Raw genomic sequence first — 16123 nt, 5'->3', positions numbered from 1 at the left:
AGAACCAAGCCAGAGGTTAATGTATGTACCACCTCCTGAAAGACAGCACCCCAACTCCAGCAGTATTATTCTTGAGCTATTGCCTTAACTGACCACTTACCAGACCATTCCACCATTCCAGTAGATTGATAAGATTTAGGTAAGACCAATTGATCTTGTGCCTATTGTCACATATCTTTATTACTATAAAATGGCCTCCTTTGTCTGAAATAATGTCATGCAGGATATTACTCATATATATCAGGAATTCTTTAAGTCTTTAAATGGTAGTTTTGGAAGATCCTTTACAGGCAAGGAAAATGAACTGAGGTCTACAACAGGTGTCCATTCTGATATAAAGGAATTACTGCCACCCTCTGGTTGAGAGGCATGCATTATAATCATTGTACCACCAAATAGATAAACCCTTTGAATACATGTTGGTTTATAATTTTGACTTTGGAATCATGTAAATAATATATAAACTTTTAATTAAATAAAAAAGGAAATTAAGCAATCTCTAATGACCAAAAGCAAACCAAAACTAAAGAATATGACTTAATCATACATCATTTAGAACACATGACTATGACTGTACTTTCTTAGTTGAATATACCACAAGGACAAAAAGAATACACAGAAAAATCTTAAACAGCATTCCATTAGTCTTGTTGTTACTGATAACACCGTTGTTATTTAAACTATTACATAAATGGAAGAATCAACCAAATAAGTTTTATATTAATGTCATTGACAGTCAAGATTTTCTTCTAGCCGTATAACACTAGAAAGATCTAGAAACCATGTGAATTAAGTAACATAGATTATCTCTAACGATTACACTATGGTCTCTGCATAACATTCCCTACTAAAATAAGCCAGAGCTCCTTAGAGAAATGGCCGGCTGACATTCCGGGGCACATGAAGTGCACCAAGCTGTTACAGGATTATGTAGCTGTGCCTGAAAGCAAACGAGTTATCGAAGACCACATCGTGTTTCAAGACACAGGAGCCAACCTGAAGGTGCTAACACTAGCCAAAGATGGAACACTTGAGCATCAAACAGAATAACAACTACAATGAATTTAAATGTTAAAATAAATAAGTTTTCAATTCCATGAGTTCACAGTGTTATTTATTTAAAACCTCATTGATCAGTTTGGGGGTTAATAGGGCACAAATTTATTATTCTAAAAATCAGTACATAAAGGTGAAAAAATCAAGCATTCATCCTGCTTTTCTTGATTGTGTTTAAGGAAAACCAAATAGTTAATAAGGTTATATTCTTTTGTTTTTAGGGGAAGGATGCAAAATCTTTATTTTATGTGTAAAGTGTACAATCTTCATTTTACAGATGAAGACACTGAAGTACAGTGAGATTAAATAACTTGACCAAGATCCCTGGCTAATAATGACAAGAGATGACAAGATACTTTCCCAAAGCCAGGAATTTTCTATACTCCACTGGCAGAAAGGTGTCTACTCACCAAGCTCCCATGCTTTGTCCATCCCTCCCTCATTTATGCCTGGGTTTTGGGAGAAGGACAGGCTAAATTATAAACAGTTTACGGGAACGCAGGCAGCCGCCTTCATAAAGATCACACCAAGGAGGGAATTTTAGAGAAGTCTTTCCCGTTAGCAGGGGAAGTACCAGGAGCCACAAATTTTTCTTCTCCCTGGACCACCATTCACCTAACAGGCCTCTAAATGCTTGATTTAACTATGCAAAAACACTACTAATTATATTCATTTATGTGACTGACTTACCATTTGAATCTAATTGCCATGCAGCAAAATAACTGTTAAAGCATATCATTAAACAACTTGAATAATTAGAGGGAGATTTGCTCATTCTCCTAATTCAATACTAAACTTTAGGGCAGGGACTTTAACCTCTACCTTTTCTGTCTTAAATTAGCTGGGGAAGAAGGCTGTGGAAACACTGCGTGATTAGCCATCTCTTCAGAACCCCCAGGTCTGCTGAACAGCCCGGGACTGTAAGCACCAACTCCACAGTCCTGCTCCAGGTTATCCATCACAGCAAGAATGTTTCCTCCATTTTATTCCATCTCTTTCCTTGCGGACTTCCTCATTTGAGCTGTCCATACCATTCATCCACCCTCTCCTCTAAACTTGCTAATATCCAGCTCATCTTTATTGTTTCTACCCCACCCCCGGCTCTCCCTCAGCACCTGCCTCTTGTCCTTTGAGACCACTGCTCGATTGTGAGTTTACTGTCGTTTATGTAACCTCACTTCTTACCTTTTTGTCCCTTCAAGAGATTGATTCCTCCGGGTCACAATGGCTTCTCTTGTGAAGACCATTTTCTCTTAAAATCTTCCAACTCAAAGAGTGGAACAGAGGCAAGGAGACAGCTATCTCTAAATTAATTAAGGGCAATTTCACAACTCTATCATGTAGCCACTCTTTTCATGGTTCTAATGATTTAAAGTCAATTTCTCTGTTCCAGATTCTTCAAGTCACATAGGTTGTTGGTTGCCCAGTCACCCATAGCCCATAACACCTCATCTATTTCTTCTGTTCTCCTTGGCCTCTGATTCATACTCTTCCACTCCACTATACCACCCAGTTTTATACTTAACGAATCACCATCCTCGCTGATTACCCTTCAGATTCTTTGACATTACTCAACCTTATTCTCTTCGACATTTTGAAACTCCTGAATTCTAGTCATTGTGCCAGACACTGGACCCATAGTAGTAAACAAGATCAACATGGCTCTGCCCTTATGGAGAGCCACAGTCCAGTGGAAGTGACAGAAATTTAAACACACCTGCACACACATAAGAATTTTCTTAAATGTTGTGAAGAAAAATCACAGAGTACAGCAAAAGCACATGAGAGAGAGAGATAAAACTTATTTTGCTAGGACAGGGAAGGCTTCTCTGAGAAGACTGAAAGATGAGTAGGAGTGAGCCAGATGGAAAGGTGGGAGAAGCACATTCTGGGAAGAGACTAGAACTCAATTCATCCCAGTTTTCCCAATATCTTAACGACTACTCTGTACTTTTTCCATCCTGAATCCATTGTTAGATATTTTAATATGCCTTCTTGAGCAACCTAGATCCCCTTACCTTTTCCCAAACCCATCCAGTCATTTTCAGTCATACAGTCTAGATCACTCCACAATTCATTCTGTTGCCTCTTTCTCCTAGAATAGCTGAACAATGTGAAATCACCATTTTTGTAGGTCAAGGGTTGATAAGTATCAACAATTGCTATGGCTTAAACTAATATATTATTTAATAAACCTATATGGTAATTGACTGTCATTATAACTCCTTCTAGCTAGTGTATCTTCTTTTAATTTTTTATCATAACCCTGCATTGACTGCCCACCCATGTTAGTCACTAAGACCTCCAGGGAAAAAGCTTTAGCAATCGAAATAGGCACTTTATAACTAATAAGTTATTTTATAGGTATATAAACATATAAAACCTATCCTTCTCTATTCCCCTTCAAAAAAGTATAAGAAAAGGTGTTTCTGTCTCTTCTGTAGAACAGCCTTACAGATAATGATAAACTATTATTTGTTATATTTCTCTGTCATCCTCCTCAAAACAGCTATTCTGGAATGACTCCATTAATACCATATTTGTTTGTGGTTTCTGCACAAAGTGAGGAAAGAAGTATACAAGGTAATACAATTTACGTAAGACTTTCACACACTTTATTGCCTTACATAATTTAATCTTATAAATTATATAAGGCAGGTAATGTCTCCATTTTACAGACAGGAAAACTGAGCCTCAGAGATATAAGTGATTGTAATATAGGCAATCAGGAAGTCTCACTTCTTTCGATTCTAATTCTATGATCTTTTCATGTCACCTCACCTGCTCTTGGTTTATGTCTATCGGCAGGGATGGAAGGGGCAATTGAGGAGAGTCCAGATACCTTATTAAAGCAGATCCTTTGGCTTTTGGGGGTAAGATAAGTAGAGTAGGTAGACTAGGTAAACTAGGACCGCTCAGAGCTCCTAGGTATTATACTTGGCCTCTGTTACTAGTCATCCCAACATCAGTACTCCGCCCTCACTCTACTCCAGTGGTTTACTTCTTACTGCTTTCCATATTCCCCAATGGCTTGTTAACTTTTGGAGAAGTGGGTAAAAAAGAGTTTGGAAATAATGCTGAGCTAAGGCTTACCCCCAAATAATGAACAAGGTAAAAAGAACAGTATGAAGGGAAGGCGAAAAGCAGTGCAACAGGCAATAACAGTATTTGTATTCTCTGTAAAAATTTTACCCCCTCTTTATCTTACTCTGTTATTCTAGAGTCCCAAAGATTAAAAAAGCTGTCTTGCACATATCTCTCTTTTAAAATATTCAGATCATTCTTGTACAAACAGCTATACAAGCCCATAAGTTCAAAGTCACATGTAAAGAGAAAGGATTGCAATCTTTCCAAGCATTATGAAGTGGGTCCCCTTATTACACATCCTTTAAGTGTGATACTCATTTTGCATTTTCAGAGGCCTGGGACATGCTGTGCCCTTGAGAAAGAGAAGGGAGCAAATGCTTAATTAAATTACTATTACATGCCAAGCACTGTGCTAGGAATTTTACATAATAATACTTTCTCTGGAAAGTAAAAATAAGGAGGTGTCAGAAGAGAAAGAGCAGAAGGAGAAAGAGAAGGAGGAAGAAAAGGGGGAAGAGAAGGTGGTACAGGTAGGCAGTGGTGGTATTTGTTTTATCAGGGAAAGAGGAAAGGAGAAAGTTGTGTTTTAATTTTTCTTTTTCGCAAATATTACACAGGCATGTGTTTTTCTAAAGACCAATATAGTGACCAGGTAGAATATGGGACAAATTGGGACAGCTCTCTAAGCTGGAAAAAATATCTGTAAATTTGCCTTCTTCTTTCACCCTCTTATTCTACCCTCTCTCCCCTCCCTATCGTAAGATGAAATGATCTGGGACAAACTAATTGAGAAAACTAGTAGTGCATGCCTTCAGGAGGTTTTATTAATGGAACCAGACACACTGCTATAACAGAATGTACGACTGCTCTTTTACATTGATCTAATTAGAACATTTACATACTGAATGCCTCCTGGACAATTCTCTACCAATGACACTTACAGTGTGCACTGGACAAGACCACTCTTTAGGTGAAATTGAACAAAGAAGTCATCAAATCTCTTTCTCCTCTAAGAAAAATAACATTGTCAAGGTTATCAACGATCAATCAGCTGTCACAAGTTCAGTGTGGATGGGGATATTGGGCTTCCTTGTACTTTTGAAAGATGGGGAAACTGAACGTTCTCATCTTGATTAGAAAAAAAGCAGCTCTATGATTTTGAATTAAGAATGAGAATAAGAAGAGGGTCATGTTACACAGATTATCTAAGAATACAATAAAAAATGTTAGATAATTTCAGTAATTATAAAATGGTTAATATTTCATGATTGCGTGGTATTTTAGAATGCCTTCAGCATTTTCACAGATTCTAGCTCTTTTTTATGCTCACATCAACTGTGTGAAATCAGTGATTACTTTAGAGATGTGAGAAAGTGGACATGGTCAAAGTCACCCACAGCATTAAAGGCAGAGTAGGGCTAGAAAACCAGGACATCTAATTTCTTATTAGAGCTTTCTTTAATATATATCTGTGGAAAGGAATATTTTTTCAAGTTTTCTCTCTCTGCCATTTCTCACACACTCCTCACAGCAATCCTGCATCACCAGCAGATTTTTTTTTTTTTTTTTTGCTGTTTTTCATTGCCTAAATCTTCCATGAAGTGGGAGACAGAATATCGTATAGGTTTAGTACATCATATATATTAAGAACACGTTGACTGATGGTTCATAATAGGGATTATCTGAAAAGGGACCTAAGAAAAGCAGATATTTTCAGAACCGACATCTTAAAGGAAAATTAAATTGAATGAGGCTATTTAGATAATATCCTTAAAAGGAACTTCTTCTAAGTCCTAGTTTTAGACAAAGTTTCAAAGTTCTATACAGTTGAGAAATGTGGTGATATGGGTAAAAAAAATTGATACCTAAATAAACTAATATATGTCAACACTAAAAAGGGAAAATAATTACACATTTCTTTTGCCTTCTCTCTCCATTCCACCTTATTCTCTTCTTTACACCTCATTGATACTCATGAAAGAGAGAAACCAACTCCCTTGGAATGAGATTAAGTTAAAATTCTTCATAAAATAATTAAAGCACAGCCTCATTCTTAAACTAAAAAAATAACAAGAATCTTCTGTTAAGCGAAAGAGAAATTGCAAGAAAGATATTTCTCTAGTCCAAAAGCATTAGTATGCAAAATATGTCAAGTACTGGAATCACATTAAAGAGATGGAAGACTCGATCCAAACAAGACTGTTTATATTGTTGACCAACAGCTGAACGAACATTGTATCTGACCATGATGAGCTTTTTATGAACAGTCAATGCTCTCAATGGTAGAGAAACAGATCATTCAGACACAAGCCAGACATTTACAGAGAAGTCATTCATCCCAGATGCTCCCATATTCAGATTGAAATTTTCCGCCAGTGGCTTAATCATTATGCTGTTTCATATACTCTGCAAGCTAGACACATGCGTTCCTTTATGGGACAGAGAGGCCTTGTCTGGGCAACACACCCAGCTGGCCCCCAGCCTAATGGCCTAGTTGTTGAGACTCCATCTCACTGGTCTCTTCAGCTTTGTTCAGGCTCAAGGAAGGGCTGCTTCTCCTAGTTGCAACCCATAGAGAACCAACAACTATTGAGATGATTAAATTTTCTGCCCCATTACATATGTTTATCAAATTATAACTCATATATGCAAGGAAAACATGGCTCCTTTATAACTGATTTGATCTTCCTCATAAAGGCTCAAACCAATTGAGTAATGGTGAGAAAATTAAATTTAGTCCTATCTGGATTAAAATGTAGTCTGGGCCAATAATTGAAAGTCTCTCTCTTGATTAAAATCAGTCTTTGGAAGATGTTCACTCTTTAGATTTCCCCCTGCCTCCCTTTCTGCAGTCCCAAACAGCATCTTGGTATGTGGTAAGAGACATAAAACTTCAGGGTGTTGGAATTAACGGTATCTCTTGGACTTACACTGGCTCTCGGACGTGCGTGCCTGTCGGGCACTTTCTGTGAAATGGCTCACTCCTTTCTACATATGACCATTCTTTTATACTCCACAGCTAATAATTGCAGCTGATGAGCCAGCAGTTGATTCTTTCTTGGCTTGGTCATCGTCTGGTATCCTATGGAGTTGACCTTCACTTCACTCCTCCACTCTTGCTAGTGCTGCAGACCCCGCTGAGTCTCTGTCACATCCTTATCCAGCTCCCACCCATCAAGGTCCCTCTCAGCCCTTGGCATGTCAAGCTCCAGAGTTGTCTACTGGCTCTCATCTCGTTATTCATCTCGCCATACTATAACCAATGGAAGTTTAGGGGTGCAAACTAAACCCTGTATCTGCCTGAGCCCTCTGCTTTACTTCCTTCCAATGCATGGGCCATCTCATGTGATTGCACAAGCACTCCGCTCAGTATCTCTTCAGAGTCACCTCTCCACCCCCCACCCTCAAACACATACCAATTAAAGAACAGAAACTGGAATAAAAACCCCTGTACCTTTTGTTTGCATCTTTATCTGGCTAACTTACCACCTTTTCACTCAGATATTTGAGGCCGTAGGGAGAGAATATTGGGACGCATTTCTGATAACTTTTCTCCCCTAGGCCTCTCATCTTTTCCCCACCAATTCCTCAGACCTGAAGATTAGGGGAGTTGGGGGTATTCACTTTCTCTGCCTAACTGAATAAAACATTTCTTTATATCATATCTTTCTCTTTACCAAAATGATATTCTCTTTTCCCTCTTACCTGGACTCAGTACTGATAAAAGAAAATTGGTTTATTATTCAGGATATATAAGTCAAGAGAGTTTATAGAATTTTATATTTTTTACACATATTTAGGAGAAATCGCAGAGGCAGAGAATAAAGAGAGAAAATTCTTTCAGAGCCCAGCATTTGACCAGAGTGGGTTTCAGGATAAGCAGTGAAATGCTATATACCATTTGTTTTGTCTCAGAACCTTACAAAACTGCCACATTCTACAATCTTGTCCTAAGACTTATTATGGAATACTACAATAGCACTTTTTATCTTCCCTTCTAACTATCTATACCCCTCCGTTATAAGCAATTTCTTGATAACAGGCCCTGCATGGGCTGACAGAACATCCTATCCTGTTTTCATAACCTGTTTATTCTAGAAATTGTTTTCATAGTTTCGAGGACAGAGTGAATACATTTCTTTTTTATAGTTCCCTTTGGTCTTTCGGTGTTTGATTTGTTTGTTGTTCCCGTGTTCGACTGGAATAGTTCAAGGCCTTCGTAAGTGTTGGGTGAGGGGGAAGGCTGTACACATTCATTTTCATGGTTGCTAACAATAATACTCTTTCTGAAAGAAGAAATTATCTTAAGTATTTAGCCGACTTGAATAAAACTCCATATCCCTGAGATAAGTGGAGAAATTCCAAAGGTTAAATAGACTAATCCATCTTAAACACTTTCATTGAACACATTTCCAGTTTTCTTATCTTTCCATTGGAATTTTCCCCCAAAGAGAAGCTGGATTTAAAAGCATTTCTATTTTTACAAAAAGGAATAAATAATCTCCTTCTCAATGTTCCACCTCAGGGCCCAGTAGCCAGAATCATCCTATCCTTGATTCTTGAAGAAAAAGCCAGTCCTTCTCCATGCTGGACTAGAAAGTGAAAGCGCTGTTCACCATGTGCCTTCCATGAATTGCTCCACTGGTACACAATTCTTCCTTCAGAGAATTTTTTAACAGATAAATCACTGAAATGAAGGACAAGATCCCCAGGACACCCCAAAGTCTGCATTTCTGTTTTGAACTTTCTTGAGATTTTTGTTGTTGTTATTGTATTCATGCCTTTCTTCTAATAGACATAAGCAGTCAAGCCAAAAATAAATATATAAATAAATCATGACTCACAGAAGCTATTCAATATACCTTACTTGATAAAGTTAACATGTGAGCAAGTTTCTTGTCTGAAAGTCCGCAAGATGTGGCTGACATAATTGACTAATTGACTAAAACAGGTTATGGTACACCTGAGATTAATAAATTGACCAAGATTCGGAATTTAGTATAACATGTCTAAGACTTTTAGACCAGCATCTCACAATCTCCATCATATGACCAACGTTTGGGTTTTCCTAAGCAAAAAAAAAAAAAAAAAAAGCACTGTTGGCTAATACAATGTGTTAGAGACACCATAACACATTGTTTCACTTTTTAATGTAAATGGACTATTAAAAGTACTAATGTCTCGTAGATGCTATATAAAGGGCCTGTGAGCAGATTCACTTGAGTCCAAAGACATGTTTGCCTCTCAAATTTCAAATCATATGTGCAATCAGCATACTCTCAAAGGTGAATTCCTCAGTTCTCCAAACAACAAAACTTGCAGATCGTGAGCATCTAGCATATCTTTAGCATATTTAATTTTATATTTTATAAGTTGAAATACACAGATTGTCATATAAACAAATCCTGGAAAATCAATACTAAGATAATGCTAAGATTCCATTGAGGGTGTGATTTAAAACATCATTAAAGATTTCAGAATTAAACCTTAGATTCTTAGTAACTTTCATGTAATAACAGTCCAGATTTCATCCAACCATAAAAATCATTTTGAACTAATATTATAGGAAACTAGATGAGCCATAATGTCTAGGCAAAATCAGCTAAGTTTAAAATGTAATGGCATATATAAATGTATATATTATAAATATAAATGAAACAGATCACAAGGCAGTCAAAAATGACAGCTGCTTTAATTCGTAGGAGTTTAGACTTCCAGCCCCTCTGGAAATTATGAAATGAGGAATAACAAAAAAAAACTACCCCCTATTATTATCCAAGCACAAGTGGTATAAGATCATTTATCTTGATGTATGTCACCTTAGAGCACATATTATCCCTATCTCTCAAAGTGTTTTTTCCCCCTTATTTCATCTCTGACATTCATTGTAAATTTAATGATCCACATACGATTTGCTGGTGTCTCAGTCTGGTGTTTTGAATCATGAAACTAGTGCTAAATTTATGGCACTGCAGTACCACTTAGTGAATCATTAAGCAGTACAGTGATTTTAATGATTTGGATCATACTGGACCTCATCACTATATAATGAGGTTCCATTTAGTGTAAATTTTATGTAAAAATTCAATTTGCAAACCAACAACATGAAACTACAACATTTTTTTAACTTGACATTGTATTTATTTATCACATATTTCTACTAAGGTCTATTGTTAAGTTCATTACCAGAATAATACTTTATTTCATTTTCTTTTCATTAGCATAATATCTAAATGACCCTGAGAATGAAAGTGACCGGCAACATCTTAAACCACCTTAACTTCGTTCATTGTCAAGTTTGCTCAATCTGAAGATCTCAGAAATAATTGCAAACTTTTATATGGCTTTATTGTCTTTGATAATACATATTCACCTAACCATTCACAAACTAAATTGCTTTACAACCTATCTTTCATGACCAGGACGGATTGTGGATGCAGAAAAGGAACAACGGTTACGGTATGCTTCTCCCATGTCTGCCTTTTGACAGAAGTCCATGGCCTTCAACAATTAGACTTTTTCTTCTGAGGAGATAAAATGTAACAATCTAAGTGATATTGAATTAAAATGCCAACTAAAGTTTATCTATGCCATATCAATCCATTAGTCAGAAGTTTTTCTTAACATAATATTTTGGCCTCAAAAAATACATTGATTATTAATATGGGTGGCAATGAATCCTACATTTGAAATCACCTTAGTAATTTTAATTAGCAGAAAAAGGAACTGAGGTTAAGGGAAGTTAAGGTTGCGAGGCCAAGGTTATGTAGCTATTATGTGATGTCAGGAAAGAAACCCATGTCCTAGACTCCCACTGCTCTTTCCAAAACTCTTTTTAAAATTGAAGAGTAACATAACAGTATATTCTTATTACATCTAAAAAGGATTTCTTATTTTATGTTTTATATTTCATTTTCCTCTGCATCATTGATAAGCATGTCTGCATAGTGAGCTTTTTTACCCTGTATTAAATTATGGTTTTAAAAACTTAGTTCTAATAAGCATAGTAACAATAGTATGTTCCTAAGGTACAATGAAACTTGATTTTTTACAGTCTGCATGGGTAGTAAAGCATAATTTCTCAAAGTAGTTCCTTGGCCTAAGGAAATGTTATTCGAAGGGCTATACCCATAGACAATGTAGAATTTATTTCTTACTCATGCTGAATAATGCATGTTTAAAAAAAAAAAACTGAATAAGAATGGAAATCAAGTACCTAATTTAAATAGACCCATGTGTTCAATAGAAGTAATAAGCTATGTTGTCTTTTAAGGTCTCGAGGAGGTCCAGTCTCCCTAAAATTCATACTTAGACTTCAATCCACCAAGGACTGAAATGGAAGAATAAACCATAGCCACTTCAAGACTTATTTCTGTACATCAGGAAACACAGTGTGTCTTGTTCCTGTATTTATGTTGAGAGGTTTGGAGTGTGGGAAAAAAATTTTAAAAATTTTCTCTTCTCAGGCAGATGAGTTTGCAAACGCTACTAGAGAGCCCTTAGGGCCCCTAGCATGCAGGGCCAGCTTGGGTAGCACTTGTCCTATGCCCTCAAGACTCTAAAAGTTTGGGTGATTTTAATCATTTTTTCCCAAGTCGTCATTTTTTATCTTGTTTGGGCTTCGACTGCTGTCTCCTTTGGAAGGGTTCACACTGCAATATGAGAACACGTGTGGATGAGAAGGCAAAAGAAAGAAACTTGTCAAGCAGTGTGTGGCAGGCCAGCCCATTATTTCATTTTTCCCAACTTCTGGTGTTTCCCCCTATTTCTAATCACTCAGTCAAACGTTACACTTTATACAAATGGTACTAAATTTTTCAGAATTACTAATAATCTCGAAAATTAAGACAAATATTACTCTTCTGTTTCATATATGTACTTTCCTTTTTTAATAGGAAGTAAAACTATTTATGTAGTCAAGACACTAGATTCAGATTTACCGCAGTGACGTCAAAGTACAAAAAGGAGTACAATTCTAGTGTGGTCACTCAAAGACCCTAATTTACATAGGAAGATGTTGGTCAAACCTGGATGTAGTCAAATGTGAGAAGAGTGTAATTGTAGATAAGACTTGAAAAGCAGATTGGGTTCAGATTGTGGTGGCCAAACAATGCCCAAAAGAGGAATTGTGAAAATGTGTCAGGAAAAAAATAAATAAATAAGAAAGTCTGGATGGGGATTTGGACTTAAATCCTTAAATCTCCCTATGGGATGTCCATTTTGTTTGCATTTCCACAGCACTTATCTTTCCCCTTCACTTGGTCTCTGTAACTATAGTCTTGGCGCCATGTTTTAGATAAGCCTTTTAAAAACACTTTCCTTGTGTTACTCTAGGGTCTTCTTCATCACCCACTTTTTCTGGGGATCCCTAGAATCTTCAGCAAGCAGAGTCACTGTGAAAGGTGTTTTCTGGTCTTCTAGACTTTCTCAGCCTGAATGGTCCCAGATTGCGAGGGATGTGTGCTTAGCTGCTAAGTCACAGGAATTTATTTAGAGCTTAGAGCCTCAGTATCAAAAAACCAGCTCCTGAGGTGTACCTTTGACCTCCCCACCAAGTTCTGCATCTCACGGAGGGCCCAAAGGAATGTGGTGTATTCTTTCTTAGTCTTAAGGTCTCACTCTCTAACCTGGACACAGCCACTTCCACCTCTCTTTAAACATTTTTCTCTCCTCTTGTCCTCTCTGGTGGAGTCTGTCATCATGTCTTCAAAGAGGTCCGGCTTTTGAAAACCAAAACTAGTAGCAAATATGGATTGGATGCAGGAGAAGCAGTTGAGCAGCATCTTCAAACAAATTCTATTTTCTGCTCTGAAAAGCAATAATCTTGAGGCTAGGGAACAAAATGTTCTGGTTAAATCCTTGGTATAGAAAAGGAGGAAAGAGATTAGTATTTTAATTTCTTAATAGACAATTATCCTTCCAAACAGATCAATCATAACAGCATTCTGTTCTGAATAGCAAACATTTATTGAGCATCTACTATGAGCCAGATACAGTTACAATAGTCCCTGTCACTGAAGCACTCACAATCAAGTCAGGGGCAGTCTATTTATAATAGAAAAGGGCAGTAGAACAGACAGATGGATTAGGATCATAGCTCAAGTAGCATGTCCATAAGTGCTAAGGAATCACCCCAGGTGGTTAAGTAGGTGGCAAGGTAGATTAAATGTAAGTGACTCAACTATGTTAATTATATTTTTATATTTTTATCCTAGGCCATGGAATTCTTTGCACAACCGATTGCCCTGGGAAATAGGCAGCAAAAATTATATTCGCAATGGCATAGGTGAAAAATTAGGGGAAAGGTGTCTGGGTCAGTCTCTCTAACTGTGTAGTTGCCAATTCAGGCCTCTGATATTAAATCTCACTCTCTTTTTTTTATTATTATTATTAAGTTTAACTCTACTCATGGAAATGCTTAGACCTAAGTAAAAAAACTTCAGTCCATTTTCACAAGCCTCAACAACATCTTGGTGTGACTGGCCCTTGATGTAATTCCCAGTTTTGGAGAATCACTCAAGATTTAAAAATTGTAAAAAATGAAGACCTATGTTCAATTATACACACTAGAAAGCTTAGTAAAGTGTATCTCTTTTAATGCTTGACAAGAGTTGGTCTGTTAAAAAATTTTGAAACAGTAATTTTACTATATTTTAGTGATCGGGTGAATATTTGACTTTATATATTTTAAACTTGCAGTTATGTCTCAATGGGTTGGCCTTTAATGCTTTTGGTGAGATGTGAATCAAGAGAAGTGAAATGATACTTTAGCATCGCTAATTAGGTTACTATGTTAAGAATCCATTAGGATGAAGAGTGAACCCTCCCCAATGTAGAATCCTCTTTTTACCCACCGAAGTCAGTTTTTAAGACAGTTTTCCCACCACCTCCCTGCCCTCTGCTAAAACTCTAAGCTTGGAAATTTCTATAAAAATAATAAACTTAGGTTGGCAAGACTTCTTGTTAATTGCATAATAGTAAAACCTCTATCTTTGGGAATCTCGTGTTCACAGCTTTACTCCTATGCATAAAATTTATTATAGCAATTTCCTAAACTCGAGAAGTTAAATTCCAGTTGTTCTGGGTTTAGGACCAAGCCCTAATCTGATTTCAGTACCTAGCCTGCAGAAAGCTGCAGGAGAAAAGTTCCTTAAGCCAAAATGGTAGAATTCCTTTGGAAAAAAACATGTGTTCCAAGTAGGCCGATGTGTGTGAATAGTGACAAAACTAGTATTTTACGGCAAAGATAATATGTAGTATTTACAGCCAAAACAATTCATTGCAGTGTTCCAGGATAAATTTTTAACACATGACAGCATTCTCGATTACTACAACTTCATGGAACATGAAACTTTACTCATTAGAATTTTTTCAACCTTTCTAAATAAATGAAGATTTGTTAGCTATAGGAAAAAAATATACTTAGCAATAAACCTGAACAGTGGTAAATATCCTCAGGATTTTTGTCACCTATAGGAAGTCAATAATGCCATTAAACAATATGTGATAGACAGAAGAGTCCTCAAGCCCGGTCCTTCCCCACAACCCCAGAAGGAGGCGTGAGAGCCCAGGTGCCAGGAGCTCCAGAGAAGGTTGCCCTCTCCCAGGTGTGGGAGAGGGACCCAGGACTTCAGGGCCCATAGCAAGATCCTCCTCCTTTGTTCCCCAACACTCACTCTCATCTCCTCGCCTACTATTTGCCTTGAGATCAGCAGGATGAGTCTCAGCCCTTTATCTCTGTTCACATTGATCACATGAAGCCCAGAACTCCCAGCCAGTCCCTGCCCCCTGCACTCTCATCATCATATGATTCATGAGCAGAGAAGCAACAAAACCCCTATCCATGCTCCCTTGTACATTCTTACCCGCTTCAGTCCTTTGTTTATCTTATAGCATTTATCATGATCTGAAAAACCATATTTATATTGTCTCATTATTTCTCTTTACTAGAATATATGGTTGGTGAGGTCTTGCCTGCTTTTTTTACACTGTTGTAGTCTAAACACTTAAAATGACTCACAGAGAATGACAGGTGCTCAATAAATATTTGTCACATGAAGGAATGAATAAATGAATGAATGAAATACAAAGAAATCATATGAATCGGATTCAAATCAAGTTATATATATCATGCATATAGATGTGCCAGGCACTTGTGTGAGATATGGAGATGAAGGGTAAAATCTGAAGTCTTCATTCTACTAATCCTTGATCTTTCATACCTGATATTTGCCTTGAAAATGTGTGTATATATATTTATAGATAGATAGATGATAGATAAACAGACAGACAAACAATAGATAGAAGATAGAATTTTGAAGCTATGCCCTAGAGAAAATATAACTGATTTTGAATATTAATTCCTTTTCCATAAGAGAAAGAATGTATAGAAATGGTGCTCCTTTTCATCACCTATAATTTTTGATATATAAGCATATGTATATTATAAATGTAAATTTATAATATTACAGGTAGTATTTAGTGAGAAATCCATATTTTGCAAGGACTCAAATAAAAACCCCTTACTTGGTAAATAAAAATAATTTGTTTGAATGAGAAATTTTTAATGAGGAAAATAATTCACCAAAAGACATTGAAAGTCAGAAGAGAAAACAAGGTTATTAGTAGGCCTTTATGCAATTTATAATCACCTATCTCTGGAGGAGTAAAAATGGTCCCATTTCTCATTGTTGGCAATTCTTTTCAATGACTAATATGTCTACCAACATTCTCTTCTAGAAAAATACTGTCAAAGTTGTAACAGAAAATCACAGATGCAATCAAATTCATACTAATGGTTGAAATGCACCATATGTCCTCAGATACCTATGCACAATGGGGTGCAGGTTTAATGACTTTCTTATTGTGCCCCTGTTGTAATTAGGTATTAAAGGACATATGGTATGTTGCCATTTTAACAGTGAATTTCCTTGTTTTTTATTGTTTTCTATCAGAAGCTTAACAGTCTTTCAGGGTAGTA

Source organism: Pteropus vampyrus, unplaced genomic scaffold (assembly GCF_000151845.1).
Source record: "Pteropus vampyrus isolate Shadow unplaced genomic scaffold, Pvam_2.0 Scaffold155, whole genome shotgun sequence".
Classification (NCBI taxonomy): domain Eukaryota; kingdom Metazoa; phylum Chordata; class Mammalia; order Chiroptera; family Pteropodidae; genus Pteropus; species Pteropus vampyrus.
This window is presented reverse-complemented; position numbering follows the sequence as displayed.